The sequence below is a fragment of the Herpailurus yagouaroundi genome, unplaced genomic scaffold, assembly GCF_014898765.1.
Source record: "Herpailurus yagouaroundi ecotype Mexico unplaced genomic scaffold, PumYag 100, whole genome shotgun sequence".
NCBI classification, from domain to species: Eukaryota; Metazoa; Chordata; class Mammalia; order Carnivora; family Felidae; genus Herpailurus; species Herpailurus yagouaroundi.
Genome location: NW_024412391.1, coordinates 2,814,172 through 2,829,484, shown reverse-complemented (window position 1 = coordinate 2,829,484; position 15,313 = coordinate 2,814,172). Strand labels below are relative to the sequence as shown.

At 39.7% G+C, this 15,313-nt stretch overlaps 1 protein-coding gene across 1 annotated transcript in view; it reads left to right on the top strand.

The window, feature by feature from the left end:
* CNTNAP2 (contactin associated protein 2) overlaps positions 1 to 15,313 on the top strand; it is a 2,003,978-nt gene that overhangs the window by 297,668 nt on the left and 1,690,997 nt on the right. The window lies entirely within an intron of this gene.

Genomic DNA, 15,313 nt, shown 5'->3' with positions numbered 1-15,313 from the left:
GGGTGGAATCTGCTTGGGATTCTATGTCTCCCTTTCTCTTTGCCCCTCCCCCATGCTGCCTCTGTCTCTCAAATTAAATACATAAACATTGTTTTTTAAATAAGTCAATTTTTGAGGACACTGAGTGAAAAGATTATACTCCACCGCCGTCTTTCCTCTGCTGCCTTGACTGAAAATGAATATATTTTACCACCAATTTTCCCCACTAGGGTTCGGTGGAAATTTCACAACCTTTTTAAGGAAAACAAACAAACAGTTGCGAGCAGTGTTCATGGCTTTTCCCTCCTCCTTTCCATTCAAATCACTATGCTTGCCTTCTGTGTTTAGAACTTTCAGGGCTGCTACTGAGATTCAGAGTGAGAAGTAACAGAAATAAGGACAACAATAGGATAACTTCTGTGAGCCCCAGTATTTGACCTTATGAAAATATTAACTCATTTAATCCACCTAAAAACTTGTATGTAACCTTAATGATACTGGTAACATTGCCACTTTACACACGTGAGCAGTGTTGTTTGGAAAATTAGCAAACCCCTGAATTTATTAGTAAGTAACAGAGCCATATTTTATATGTTGGTTTTCCTGACTCCCAATTTTTTTTTTAACGTTTATTTATTTTTGAGACAGAGACAGAGCATGAACGGGGGAGGGTCACAGAGAGAGGGAGACACCGAATCTGAAACAGGCTCCAGGCTCTGAGCTGTCAGCACAGAGCCCGACGCGGGGCTCGAACCCACGGACCGTGAGATCATGACCTGAGCCGACGTCGGACGCTTAACCAACCGAGCCACCCAGGCGCCCCCCCAATTGTTTTTTGAAAACCAAAGCATTTGGATTTGAAGGCAGGAGAAGTTGACAGACCAGCTCTGTCAGCAGTGTGCCCTTTCATAAACCATGTAACTTCTCTGTGCCTCAATTTTCTCAATTGTTAATTGAGAAGATGAAAGCCATTTCATAGTTGTTTGAAACATTAAGCCAAATTAAACCCAAAATGCATGTGGATATGCCTAGTGTCATCCACTGTGTTGGCGTTCAGTAAATGTTTACTGAATTTGAATTTGGGGGAAATTAATCTATATTCCATGTTTTCAATAGAAAACCCTATTCTTAGCGCTGATGAGTTGTCATATTTTTCATGTTTTTTTCACAGTAAAATGAACTAGATTTACCTGCACCAGAAACTTATCTAGTAGCAAGAAATACTTGAGTATTGATAAATAAATAATAATTTACTAATAATTTAAAGGATACAAGCAATGCAGAAACACAGGTGAAACACAGAGTGATTTGGGATATCCCGTATGGATTCCAGGTCCTTCTTTTCTATATTAGACACATTTCCTGGACCAAAGTAAGAGATGAGCTATCTCAGTGAGGATTTCTGGTCACCTCGCATAGTGAGAAGTGTTATCAAACACCCGCATTCCACACTGAGATCATTCAAGGATTATATGACATTTTTCAAGGACCTATACCTCATGAATCTATACATTCTGAATGTGTTTGCCGTAAGTGATCCTATAAAAAGGGAAGTCTGCTAAAATAATTTCATAAATAAGGAATTTCCTCTACGCAAATATTAGTGTCTTTAACAGAAAGGATCAGGTTTTATACTGGAGTCACCAAAGTTTTTTGTTTTGTTTTTTGTTTTGTTTTGTTTTGTTTTGTTGTTTTCCCCTCTGGAAGAGAAATAGATCATAGGCCTTGCTCAACTTATCCCCTCCACATGGCATAAATATAACTGAGATTATTGTAATAAATATTGAGACAAATATTGTAATCTCATCCTGAATGTCAAATGTTTTCAACTGTGAATTGAGCAAAATCAAGTCAAATAATCATATATTGAGTACCTGTTGTAAACGTGGTATACAGATATATGTATTCGAGACTGAAACCCCTTTTGATATCTAGAAATGCTTGCTTCCTGTTGAGACATGATCACATTTTAATTATTGAAACAGAATCCCTTATATAACATAAACCAAGAGGAAACAATTTCATATGAGGTAATAAAAGAATTCCCAGGGAATTTTTCCAGATTACTGGCAGACTGAAGAATAGAATAAAGAATTAAAAAAACCCTGTTTATTTCTTATTGAGAGACAGAGAGACACAGAGCATGATCAGGGGAGAGGGGCAGAGAGAGAGGGAGACACAGAATCCAAAGCAGGCTCCAGGCTCTGAGCTGTCAGCACAGAGCCCGACACGGGGTTTGAACTCAAGAACCACGAGATCATGACCTGAGCCAAAGTTGGATGCCCCTAGATGAAGAATTTTTTAATTGGTCAAGACAAGAAATCTTCTTCCCATTAGAGAACCAAATAACTGAAGTGGGCGGGTGTGTGTACGTGTATGTCCATATGTTTATCTCTTGAAGTCTCTTGTTATTTGTGTGTTCACATTATCTGGGACATTTTTGAATATTCTATTTTAATTTTAACAGCATTTCTGAAATCTGTGTTAAAGAAAGGTAGCGTGTGATAGAGGAAAGCGGAGGAGGAAAGAACGAAAGAAGAATGAGTTAGTACTGGAAATAGAATTTACTAAGAGCCCACTTTGTAGCAGAAGTGATAGTAAGAGTTTCTTCTGTAAATGCTAGGTTAATTTGAAGTTATAGCAAGTATCTGTTGCTGCTTCTCTTTTTATTTATTTTTTAATTTTTTTAAATTTATTTTAACGTTTATTTGTTTTTGAGACAGAGCATGAACAGGGGAGGGGCAGAGCGAGGGAGACACAGAATCCGAAGCAGGCTCCAGGCTCCAAGCTGTCAGCACAGAGCCCGACATGGGGCTCGAACTCACAGACCGTGAGATCATGACCTGAGCCAAAGTCGGACGCTTAACCGACCGAGCCACCCAGGCACCCCGCTGTTTCTCTTTTTAAATAGAATTCTAATGTCTTGTATAGGAAATTTATTGTTGGGGACCTCGAGAAGATGTGTTCTCTGAAATATCCTTCAGGCAATGCGATCAGTCTTGGCAAAATGACCAAGTTGCTTCTTGCTGATGGGTACATTGTGAAAGACAAGAACCACTTTGACTCCAGAGCAGAAAAGAGTCACAGATCTTTCCTATTAAATTAATTGATCTTGCATGAAAATTGAGAAAGATTGCCAAAGACAAGATGGCCCCCAGAGAATTCAGCTTGAGATCATGAGGCTACATGGATATAAAGTGCTTTTGTTTGAATAAAAATATTATGGTTTAGTAATAATCACGGTAATTGTGATACGGTACAAAGTAAGCATGTTGAAAACTGGAGAGCCTCCTTGGTGGCAGTTGCTAAGTTATGATCAAAGGCTAAACCAAGGCTAAACCAAGGCTAAACCAATTCAGACGGTGGTGGCTGCGAACATTTTAATATTTCACTTGGTCGAATCATCTAGAGAAATCTCCTGTGTCAACTACAATCTAGAAATCTTTCCTTCAATGCACATGGCTGAGGGTGTGGCAGAAAAGAAGAAAAAAAAAAAGAAGTTATACTTACAAGCACTCTGGTGCTTTCCTGAGAACATGATGGTGTCAGATTCACATCAGTGAACATTTACTCTGAAAAACAAAGCCCTGTTACTTCTTGCCTAGGTGGTCACTGAGCTAAGGAAAAGGCCAATTGGTTTTAGGGGGAGAAAAATGAAACAAAACATGTGAGACATTGAAACAGTGAGAAGTTGGTGAAGGCAGCTCTCAAGTGGGTTTTATCACATGCAGATTTATTTTTAACTCTGAATATTTAGTATTACACAGCACACTGTAGCCACTTCTGAAGGTTCTGATTTAGATGCCTGAGAGAAATCTAGTTGAAATATACAGAATACTCAACCCATGAGTCTTGCCCTAGCTCAACAAAGCATCTCATAACTTTTATTGTTTCATACCTGGGAAAAGCCCAAGAGAGATTCTGACTACGGAAGTAGACGGCTCACAACATTTTACCCAAGTTCAGCTCTGTATATAGAGCATATTAACTTTAGGCACATAATTTTTTCAAGTGTTCACAAACTAATGATTTATATTAACTCTAGTTTCAGTGTATACAAAGATCCCATTTTTAGTTTTAGTTCAGCTTTAAAAGCCATCTATTTTAAAGAGATAAAGACAGTATTTTATAAATGTACTCGTCAACGTGGCTAAGAACATTGGTCTTGTTATGTTACTCAAGTCACATTTTAGATAATATGCCTCTGTTAGATTTATGCTGAATCTAAAATTTGGGGACAAATGTATTAACATGATTTTAAGTGTTGCGGTGGGCCTAACTTTTATTGCTTAATTGAGAGTATATGCCCTAGCAAAATTATGCCAAGAATATAGCTTCAGTGAAGGAGAGAAGATATTTTATTATCTCAAGGGCTGGCTCCATTCTCATTTCATATCAGGGGAAGGGATGTGCATTTCTGAGGCTGAATATTAGCAACAGCATTCATGTTAAGGCCCTTTAAAGATCACAAGACCACTTTTTTCTAGTGTGTTCTATTTATTCTAGAACCAATTTACTCTTTTCAAATCATCCCCTGAATTGTTTTTTGTTTTTTTTTTTTTTTTTTTTTTGATGATCTAATACAGAGCATATACTGGCAAAGACAGTGTTTTTTTCCTTGGCATTATGTAAACTTCAGAAAAAATTGCCCTGCTATAAAATATGAAAATCTTGCCACTGCAAATCAGGTTGGAAAAGTTTTCATGCCTCATTAACACCTGTGCTATAAATTCAGGCCTAACAGTTTGACAAAGTAATATTTCAAATTGCGATAATCACAGGAGTGTTTATTTTAATAGTTTGAAATGCCAAGCAGAAGACTGTTAGAGTTAATAAACATCCCCAAATGGATTCTTTATGATAAAAGAATATCAGTGTAGTTTGCTTGTTATCCTGGGGATTTAAATTGAATCAGATCAGAGAACCAATTCTGTCTTTCAAGTTCCTCATGACTTTTTTTCCCTATTTTTCTTAATTCTCAGAGTTTTGAATATACGTGAGAATACGTGCATCTAAGGAAAAAAATGGGGCTACAGATGCATGACTTTTTTTTTTAAACAGTGTTAGTTTTCAAAATTGAATGAAAATTAGCCTCTCAGAGTCTAAACAACTTTTGTGGACAGGAAACTCCCTATATATCCTTAACTTAATCCACAGGTTCCTGTGAAGTGTCTTAAAATAGGAATTACCGAGTAAAGACAAATTCGTAATTGCTACCCACACATATTTAGTGATCATCGTGAGATCATACAGTGTAACTCCTAACTGTGACTAAATTTTCCAACCATAAAATTAGAGGTGTTAGAAATCCAGTCTTGTCTCTATTCACGGTTAAGGAGATAAAGTACAGAAAGTCATGATGCTTTTCCAAGACGATGTCCTTTTCCAGGATGACATTTCACACAGTGGCCACTACAACTGGGTCTTCTGGCTTCCAGCTGCAAATTATTTACCCTGTACTGTCTACAGCCTCAGGAGAGGGACAGGGAATATAGGATCCTTTTATTTCTAAATAATTATAGATCCTCAGAAAGTTGCGAAGATCTTACCAAGAGGTCCCATGTACCTTTCAACTCGTTTCTGGCAATGATTATGTCTACATAAACATAAAACTACCCACATAAAGCTACAGTACAATGAGTCGACATTGGTACAATGTGAAGAATATCTATTGTGTGTGTAGATGCATGTAACCATCTCTGCAATTAACATCCAGAACTGTTCTGTTGCCACAGACATTCCCCTTGGCTGCCTTTTAGAGTCAGAGCTGCTACTGTCCCTCAGCCATATACGAAGTAACTATGACAGGCTGTTGGGAGTAGAAATCATAACTCCCTCCAAGTCCTTATCAGCCATTTTTCTAAAATAATCTTTTAGCTCTACGTTCTTGCATCTGTTTTTGTGGGATTCTGATGACACGCATAGTAGGTCGTTTGTTATAGTCTCACAGGTGCCTGAGACTGTGTTTTGTTTTGTTTTATTGTTTCCCAGTCCATTTTCCCTCTGTTGTTCAGATTGGGTCATTGTACTATTCTGTCTTCTAATTCACAGATTCTTTCCTCTGATCTTTTTTTATTATCATTTTTAAGTTTATTTATTTTGAGGGGGGGCGTGGGAGGGTCAGAGAGAGGGGAAGAGGGAGAGAACCCCAAACAGGCTCCACACCACCAGTGCAGAGCCCAACATGGGGCTCGAACCCACAAATCGTGAGATCATGAACTGAGTCAAAATCATGAGTGAGATGCTTAACTGACTGAGCTTCCCAGGCACCCCACTGTCCTCTGCTCTGAAGTCCATCCTTTGAATTTTTAGCTTTCTTATGGTATTTTTAGTTCTAAAACTTCTGCTTGTATCTTTAAATCTTCTATTTTTTTTCTTGTTGAGACTTTCTGTTCTTTTGTTTGTTTCAAGAATGTTCATAATTACCTGTTGAATAATTTTTGTGATCACTACCTTGAAATCTTTGTCACACAGTTCCTACTTAGGTATCATTTTAGTGTTGGCATCTGTCAGTTATATTATTTAAGTAGAGATTTCCCTGATTCCTTTTTTTTTTTTTAACTTTTTTAACGTTTATTTATTATTGACAGAGAGTGAGCAGGGGAAGGGCAGAGGGAGAGGGAGACACAGAATCCAAAGCAGGCTCCAGGCACAGAGCCCGACGCGGGGCTCGAGCTCATAAACCACGAGATCATGACCTGAGCCGAAGTCAAACACTTAACCGACTGAGCCACCCAGGCGCCCCGAGAGATTTCCCTGTTCTTGGTGCAATGAGTGATTTTGATATTATCCTACACATTTGGGGGTATTGTTAAGAGACTCTGAACATTCTTGACGTTTGCCATTGTAGCAGCTCTCTGACACCCTCTGCCTTGTTTCTGTCAGGTTGGTGTGAAATTCTAGGTTTTCTGCTTCAGCCTCCTTTGTTACCATACCGTGGAGAGGGTTGCTTTGTTACTGCTTGATCGAGGTGGGATTTTAGGTTCCCTGTTAAGCTTCCACTGGTACTCTCCTGGTGGGAAGGGAAAGAGGTACTTAATTACATTGGGGTGGGACGGGAGTCAGGGTCTCTGATCTTCTCCATTCTCCTGTAAGGTGGGGACAGGCTGCGCCTGGCTGGTAAGGGCCAGGTGCAGGGGCAGTATAGCCTCCCCGTTTGGTCTTTGCTGCTGGGATGGAGGTGAATTTCTTCTGCAGTGTTTTGCTGGAGCAGATGTTTATTGCAGAGAAGTTTTCTGTCTTGCTAAGTTGCCTCCTTCCTGGTCTTCTGACTAGAGAAAGTTGACTTTTATGGGCATTTTTCCCCCCTGCGTCCACTGGTGTTTCTGGGTTGGTGACTTTTCCCGCACCCAGTCTGGATACATGAGACAAAAAGAAAACCCGGGCAGTTCACTGCCAAGTTATTCCTCAGACGTCCATGTCTCTAGTCGGCCTGTCTCCTCTCTAATTTTCGGCCTTCTTACATGTGTTTCATTTAGACTATCAAGGATTTGAGTTGTACTCAGCAGGAGGACTGGGATGTACCTCAACTCCATCTTGGTCTGGAACTGTGAGACCTGGGTGGAAGATACTGAAGGGTGTGTAAGGGGGACACCATAGTAGTTCTGTGCCCACTTGCACATTTCACAAATGTCCCTGATAATTAAACTGGCTGGTGCGCTTTTTAAAATGATGCTGCTTTAGTCGACAGTGATGTAAAATCTGCCACATTACAGAGTGTAATCAGTGATGATGGAGAGACTGCACTATCCTGTCAGTTTATTGTATCTAGGTGAATAAAGATTACATTTGTCAGGGATGTTCACACCAGCTGATGTCTGTGCAACATTGATGTACGGTCAGCCCGGTTATAGTTAATGGTCAGCAGTTCCCTATGTAGCAGTTTCATGCGTGCTGGTCCTCAGTTTATATTTGCATTATTAACTATGGTCTTCTTCAAGGTGTTTACCAATACTACTTAGGTTTGGTGTGTTTTGTAAAAAGTTAGAAGCTGATCTAAAAAGAACAGCAAAAAACAGGTCATAGTTATTATTCCTTACAACAATTGGTAGCATTTTAATTTTTTTAATATTTATTTATTTTTGAGATAGAGACAGAGCATGAACAGGGGAGGGTCAGAGAGAGAGAGGGAGACACAGAATCTGAAACAGGCTCCGGGCTCCAAGCTGTCAGCACAGAGCCCAATGCGGGGCTCGAACTCACGGACTGTGAGATCATGACCTGAGCCGAAGTCGGACGCTCAACCGACTGAGCCACCCAGGCACCCCAATTGGTAGCATTTTAAAAGTAATTAATAACGTGCTTTAAAATCCTTTTTTTGGGGGGTGCTTGGGTGGCTCAGTCAGTTAAGCATCTGACTCTTGATTTCAGCTCAGGTCATGATTTCAGGGTTCATGAGTTCGAGCCCCACATCAGGCTTCACACTGTTAGTGCTTGGGATTCTCTCTCTCTCCCTCTGTCTCTTTCTCTCTGCCCATCTCCTGCACTCTCTTTCTCTCTCTCTAAAAAATGAAATGAAATGAAATGAAATGAAAAATGAAATGAAATCTATATTTTTGAAGAGAACATGAGAAATTTAGAAGTAATGATACTCCATGTTTTATATATCAAGGTAGATTTCTGCTTCGGTTATCAGTTGCTATATAATTAATCACCCCAAAAATGATTGGCCCAAAGCAACAATAATTTATGATTATTCATAAACCTATGGGTCTGGAATTCTTGCAAGAATTAGGTGGGTGATTTTTCAGCCCAGTGTGGACTGGGTTTACCCATTCGTCTGCATTCGGATTAGCTGGGATGGGACATCTAATAAGGCTTTAGATATGTACATATACATATCTAGCATCTCACTTTTTTCCCTGAGGCTTATCCTCATGGTTAACTTGGTCTTCTGGAAGGTACTAGATGAGAGTTCAGGGAGACTGTGTCAAGAGCACAAAATGGAATCTACAAGTCCTCTTAAATGAAGCCATACATTGTCAGTTCTGCCATATTTTATTGGTTAAACCTGATCGCTGAGTCATCCTATGTTCAGGACAAGGAGGAAAAGACTCCACTTGTTGATGAGAGGAGAGATCAACTTTCATTGCCAAAGGCATGTGGGATGAAAGATACTGTTTTGTGATCGCCTTTTGGAATAGTGTGCCAGGTAGACTTCCTGGGTGGGATTACTTATTTTCAAACTTAGAGCTGAAGCCGCCGTTAGATTAGTAGTCAAATTGTTTACTTCGAAATAATTCTAATTTCTTTTCAAAAAGGAAGATCTCCAATACACGTCCTAACTTTACAGCTCAAGGAACCAGGGAAGGAAGAACAAAGTAAGACTATAGTTAGCAGAAGGAAGCAAAAATTAAAGATGAGCACAGAAAGAAAGAAAACAGAAACCAGAAAAGCAGTAGAAAAGATCCACTAAACTAAGAGCGTTTTGTTTTGTTTTGTTTTGTTTTCTGTTTTTTGAAGAAATTCTAAGGATTCTCACTCAATTCCCCTTTTCTCTGGCATGGTCTCAGTCGAACCATCCGTTCCTTCCTATGTTCTACTTTATTCCCAGGCTCATCTCTGACTTTCCCACCACTCTACAGCCTGTGCTCTCGACATAAACAGCAGCTTTGTGGGCATGTGACCTGTCCAGTCACAGAGCCCTGCATTCAAAAGGGCCCTTCACTTCATTTGATGCTTTGCCATCTCTATTCTGAAAGAGGACTGCATTTTCATTTTGCGCTGGGTCGCACAAATCGTGAACCAGTCTTGTTTTTATGTTTAGAATGAGCTCTCTCTTTCTCACAGTATTCTACCTGGCATGTTTTCAAATACTTTTCAGATGCAGCTTAAATATCACCTTGCCTCTGAAAATTTTCCTGGTTTCCTACCCCCACCTGCAGAGGGAACAATTGGCTCCTTTCTGTATATATCTTGGTTCCATGCCATTTGGCATAAAGTTTCATTATAGTAATTGTTTTTTAATGAATATTTGTATATAAATTTCTCCTGCATGAGTTGCGCTTAACGCACTTGCCTCATTCGTTACTACACATAGCAGTTTCCCAGTGTATAGTCTATGGCGTGTAAATATTCAATAAATATTTGATTGAATCAAAGAGCAAATAAATAGATGAGTACAATGTGGTTTGTGTCTTGTCTTTAAAATAGTAAGAGCAGACACTATAGATTTCAACACCAGATAATTCTGTTTGCTAACAGTATTCACTTCTTATCTCTACCACAACCACCCAGTTACAGTTTTTGTCCAGTCCTCCCATTTGTTCCTCAATTGGAAATATAAAACATACGCTGGTATCAGATATTCAATAAACTTCATGTCATTATTACTTGAACTTAAGTTTTCCTTTAAACTTAACTCCCAGGAGCAATGAGAGCCATGCACACAGTTTAACACTTACTGATATGTTGTTCTGTATTTTTTTTAATTCATCTTTTGTTTTTTAAACTTTATTTATTTTTGACAGAGAGAGACAGAGCACGAGAGGGGGAGGGGCAGAGAGACAGACACACACACAGAATCGGAAGCAGGCTCCAGGCTCTGAGCTGTCAGCACAGAGCCTGACGCGGGGCTCGAACTCATAGATGGCAGGGTCGTGACCTGAGCCAATGTGGACGCTCAACCGACTGAGCCACCCAGGTGCCCCATGTATGTTTTCTTTAATTCATCTTTAATTCATCCACAACAAGATTTGAAGTATCATGGAAGGGCTTCTGGTCCTGGCCAAGATGGAGTAGTAGGGATCAAATGTATCCTCCCATCTGAAAACAGCCACAAAACCATGGAACACACACGAAGTAGTGATTTTCAAGACACTGGACAAGAGTCGGTGCTGTACAGTGATCTTTGAGAGATGAGAAACAAATAAGGAGGGGCCTACAATGCCCCAGTTTGCTGCCCGGAGAGCATTTGCAGAGCCAGCCCAAGTTCCAGGCAGCTGCGCAGGGATAGGAGGGACTTAGCTATCTCCGGGGTTGAGAAGACAGTGCTGAGTCTACAGAGGCCAAGATGGCCGGAGTGCTCATGGTAGGGTGTTAGAGAGGAGGCAGCTGTATGGAAAGGGAACTCTAGAGTTCTGAAAAGGATCGCTCTAGAATCTTCAGTGGGGTACTGATTCAGACATATGCATGAGGAAACTACCTGAGGCTGGAGACAGAACTACTGTGAACAAATAAAGGGAACAATACTCGAAGCTCACACAGGGTTGGAAAGAGGGTCTGTTCCCACCAGCCAGAGAAGAAGACCTCGTCCTTCATGAGGTAGAGCTCCCACCAATGTTTGCCTCAGTAGTAGGGTAAAATTAACCCTAGTCTAAATGCTGTTCTAGTCCCATCTAACAAAGCTTTAAAGCAAGACCCAAAATGATCAAAATATTTCCAAATAACTGAGTCATAAAACAAAACCTGGGGTATTTATAAGAGTATATAAATGTCCAGATGCCATAAGGTGAAAATCACGATGTCTGCTGTCCAATCAAATATCGCTAAGCATGGAAATTAGCTGGAAAATCGAACCCATAATGAGGAGAAAGAAAATAATCAACACAGACCAAGAAATAACACAGATAATAGAATTAGTAGACAAACACATAAAACAGTTGTTACCGTTGTGTCCCATATGTTCAAGAAACATAGAAGAAAGATTGATCATGATAATTACAGATGTGGAAGATATTAAAGCAATGAAAATTTGAACTCCTAGAGATTAAAAAAATGCGTAAGATGCAATTAATGTTAGTTTAGACATTGTAGACCAGTGAGCATGCCAACGAGCATAAATCATTTAAAATGAAACCTAAAGAGAAAAGAGACAGGGAAAAATGAGTAGAGCATCATTGAGCTGTGGGCCAGCTCAGGGCCCTGAAAGAATGGAGAGGCAAAGAAATAATGACCCAAAATGTTCAAATTTGATGAAAACAGTAAACTCCAAGTAGAAGGAAAAATGAAGAAAGCCACAACAAAGTACATCCCAATCAAACTGTTTCAAACTAACGATAAACATAAAATATTAAGTTCTTGGAAATCACCTTCAAAGGTACATTTCTCAGGTATCATTGAGCATAGCTCCACTTAATTATAAGTAATCGCTTCTTATCCTGTCCTCATAGATTAATTTCACAAAATCAAATCATTTCTTGGTATAGATAATTATTTAAGCCTAAGAAGGTCATTCTGCCATTTCTGAGTATTTCTTAGAAGTATTTCTTCTTCTTCTGCATTTTCTAGGCATCTAGGGTAACAAGGCAAAGGATTTGCATTGAAAGTTTTAACTTTTAACTGAATTTGTTTATGCAGAAGTAAGATTTTACAAAAGGAAGCCTTGTTTAGGATCATAGCCTAGTTGATTCTCAACTAGGTATCTCACCTTCTAAAAATTTTCACTCTATACTAAAAAACCTAGATACGTACTATGGATCTATGTACTTAATCTTGGGACACAGTAAGAAAGGGACACTCATTGGTTAACCAATACTTGTTCAGGTCAGTTAAAGTGAGTGCTGTTTTCACAGAATAGCTATAATGAGTCAATTGCTGAACTTGCAAAATGATGCCAAGCCAAAATATATAGTTGATATATAGATAGATGATATATAAATAGATGATGGATACATACATACGCACACATATACATACATAGGCATGTGCCATTATACATACATATTTCCCTACATGGACACATGGATTTAAAAACTAGGGGGGAATGATTGAGTATAATAAATGTACACACTAAGTAATAAACGATATCCATTAATGGAGGGACTATATGATACGCTCCCTCAAAGTTTCTTTCTTTCTCTGAAGCCAACCTACATACGACACTAGGTGGTCCTAATATATACCTGTCCAGTCTCTGTTCATTTTATAATTCGTCTCTCTTGGTTCCCCAAGTGTGGGCTCTTTTACATCCGCTTCTATTACTACCATCGGGAGAATTCTCGGGTGCCTCCCCATCTGAGATATCAGGTTAAGCTTTGTGGTTCTTCAATTTTTTTTTTGTTTTGTTTTTATCTGTATATCCCCCTTAGCACTAAAGCATTGCATGTAAATGAGCAAATAAAAGCAACTTTGCTCTAAATGTAAATCAATTATATTAAAAAATCCTTGTGGAGAACAATTGCCCCGTAAGGGCATACAGAAAGCAATGATGTTCAAAAACACCTTTCTACGGTATGACTTGATTCTTGGCTTCAAAAAGTCATCTTAGACATGCCTTTTTGTCACTAATGCATCCTTACTCTTGTCAGGACAAGAGTATCTGTTTGGAACAAACATCTGCACATTTTACAGACAATTAGAAATGAAAATGAGGACCGGTATCTGGTTAAAGGCACAGACGCATCTTTATCTTATTTGCTTATTAGTTCCTGGAAGACCACCTCTTACTCCGAACAGAACTGGCATGATTGTGAAATCCACAAGGTCTTATGTAGAAAGGGAGACACGATTGCGGGGAATAGAAAATGAAAATTCAATTTCAAGTGGAAAAACGAATGTAACATTTCCAGCTTGTAATTTTTTCCGGGGCAAAATGAAATAGATAGTTAGGTAACCGTATGTTTTAATAGCTTTTAGCATTGACTTTAAGCTCTTGCAGAAGGAAACAATGGTCAGGTTTTTATGTATTTTTATTCGAGAAAACCGCCAATGGGAGGAAAATCGATAATAAAAACATCAGACAATAGTAACCTTAAAGAAAATCACTGAAAAGGTGACCTGTAGAAAACACATGAGCCGTTTCTTCTAGGGTGTACGTTTTTAAAGTTACACTATCTTGGATATACACCAATATAAACAATGTGAGCTCTGAGCACGTGTGTGTGTCTATATCTCCCAAATCTTTGAATAAGTGAAATTTTTTTCTTAAAAACCAGAAGTTTAAAAAAATTTTTAATGTTGATTTTTTTAAGAGAGACAGAGAGAGAGAGAGAGAGAGAGAGCATGAGTGGGGCAGGGGCAGAGAGAGAGGGAGACACAGAATCCGAAGCAGTCTCCGGGCTCTGAGCTGTCAGCACAGAGCCTGACGCGGGGCGCGAACTCACGAACCGTGAGATCATGACCTGAGCTGAAGTTGGACATCCAACCAACTGAGCCATCCAGGTGCCCTTAAAAAAAACAGAAGTTTTATATTTTAACTACTTGTTCAGTGTCCTAAAACATGGAATTTCTCACTCCTCTCCATAATGGGACTGTTCTTGATTAGAGACTGATTAAGTATGATTTTTTTTTTTCTCTCTCTTTGGAAGCTGCCAAAGCCAGGAGGAAAAAAGCTGACTTCCAAAATCAGATGTCAGAGATCTTGTTACTTACTTATTTTAACCGCTGTTTTCAGTTTTAACTTTTTGGGGAATGCCAGGTGGAAACCTGAGAAACACAGTGGCAGTCCCTCAGATCGTGGAAGGCTTTCTGGACAGGCCTGGTGGTTGGAGGAAAGTCCCGATCAACTTTGTGACTTAGCTGTTCCTGTGAGCGGGCAGCTCGCTTATCTTGCTTGGAAAGGGTTCACGAAGCCCCAGATCCCTCTGAATCTGAGAGCCTGGGTGTGGAACGTCCGTTCTGCCTGGGACCCTATCGTCACATAAACTTGTCTGAATCTCCTAAGCCCTCCCCAGGACCTTGCTGGCACTGAGAATAGCACGGAACACTCTGGATTCCTCCAAATCTGAACATTTCAGTCCTGGATAACTTGCTACTTTGGGGTTTTGATCTTCGTATATAATCTTTAATGAAATCTCCCCCAAGTTCTCCATCAGGCCTCACAACGTCTCCTTCCAGGTGGGGTATTGCAAAGTGCTATCTCTTCAGGATCAGGCCCAAAAGAGGTCAGAGAGGGTGGCCTGATACCTTAAAATGGCACTTAAAAACGGAGCACCTGGGTGGCTCAGTCGGTTAAGCGTCCGCCTTCGGCTCAGGTCATGATCTCACAGTTTGTGGGTTCACGCCCCACATCGGGCTCTGTGCTGACAGCCCGTGGCCTGCTTTGGATTCGGTCTCCCTTTCTTTCTGCCCCTTCCCTGCTCGCTCTCTCTCTCTCTCTCTCTCTCTCTCTCAAAAATAAACATTAAAAAACTTGAAAAACAAGACAAAACAGGAACTTGACTTAAAAAACAATTCTCTCCATAAACATTCAGGCCAGTATAGACAACTTATGCTCTGTCATATGCACAGCCCATTTACAATTTTGCTCTGATGGCACAGATGACAGATCATAGCTAGTGTAAAGAAACTGGCAGGGAAGACAGTCTCAGAGAGGATCTAATCCTTAAGGTATCAAAGACCACCCTCTATGCTTTGTTCCAATAAAACATTTTACATAAAGCCAGTGTTATTTAAA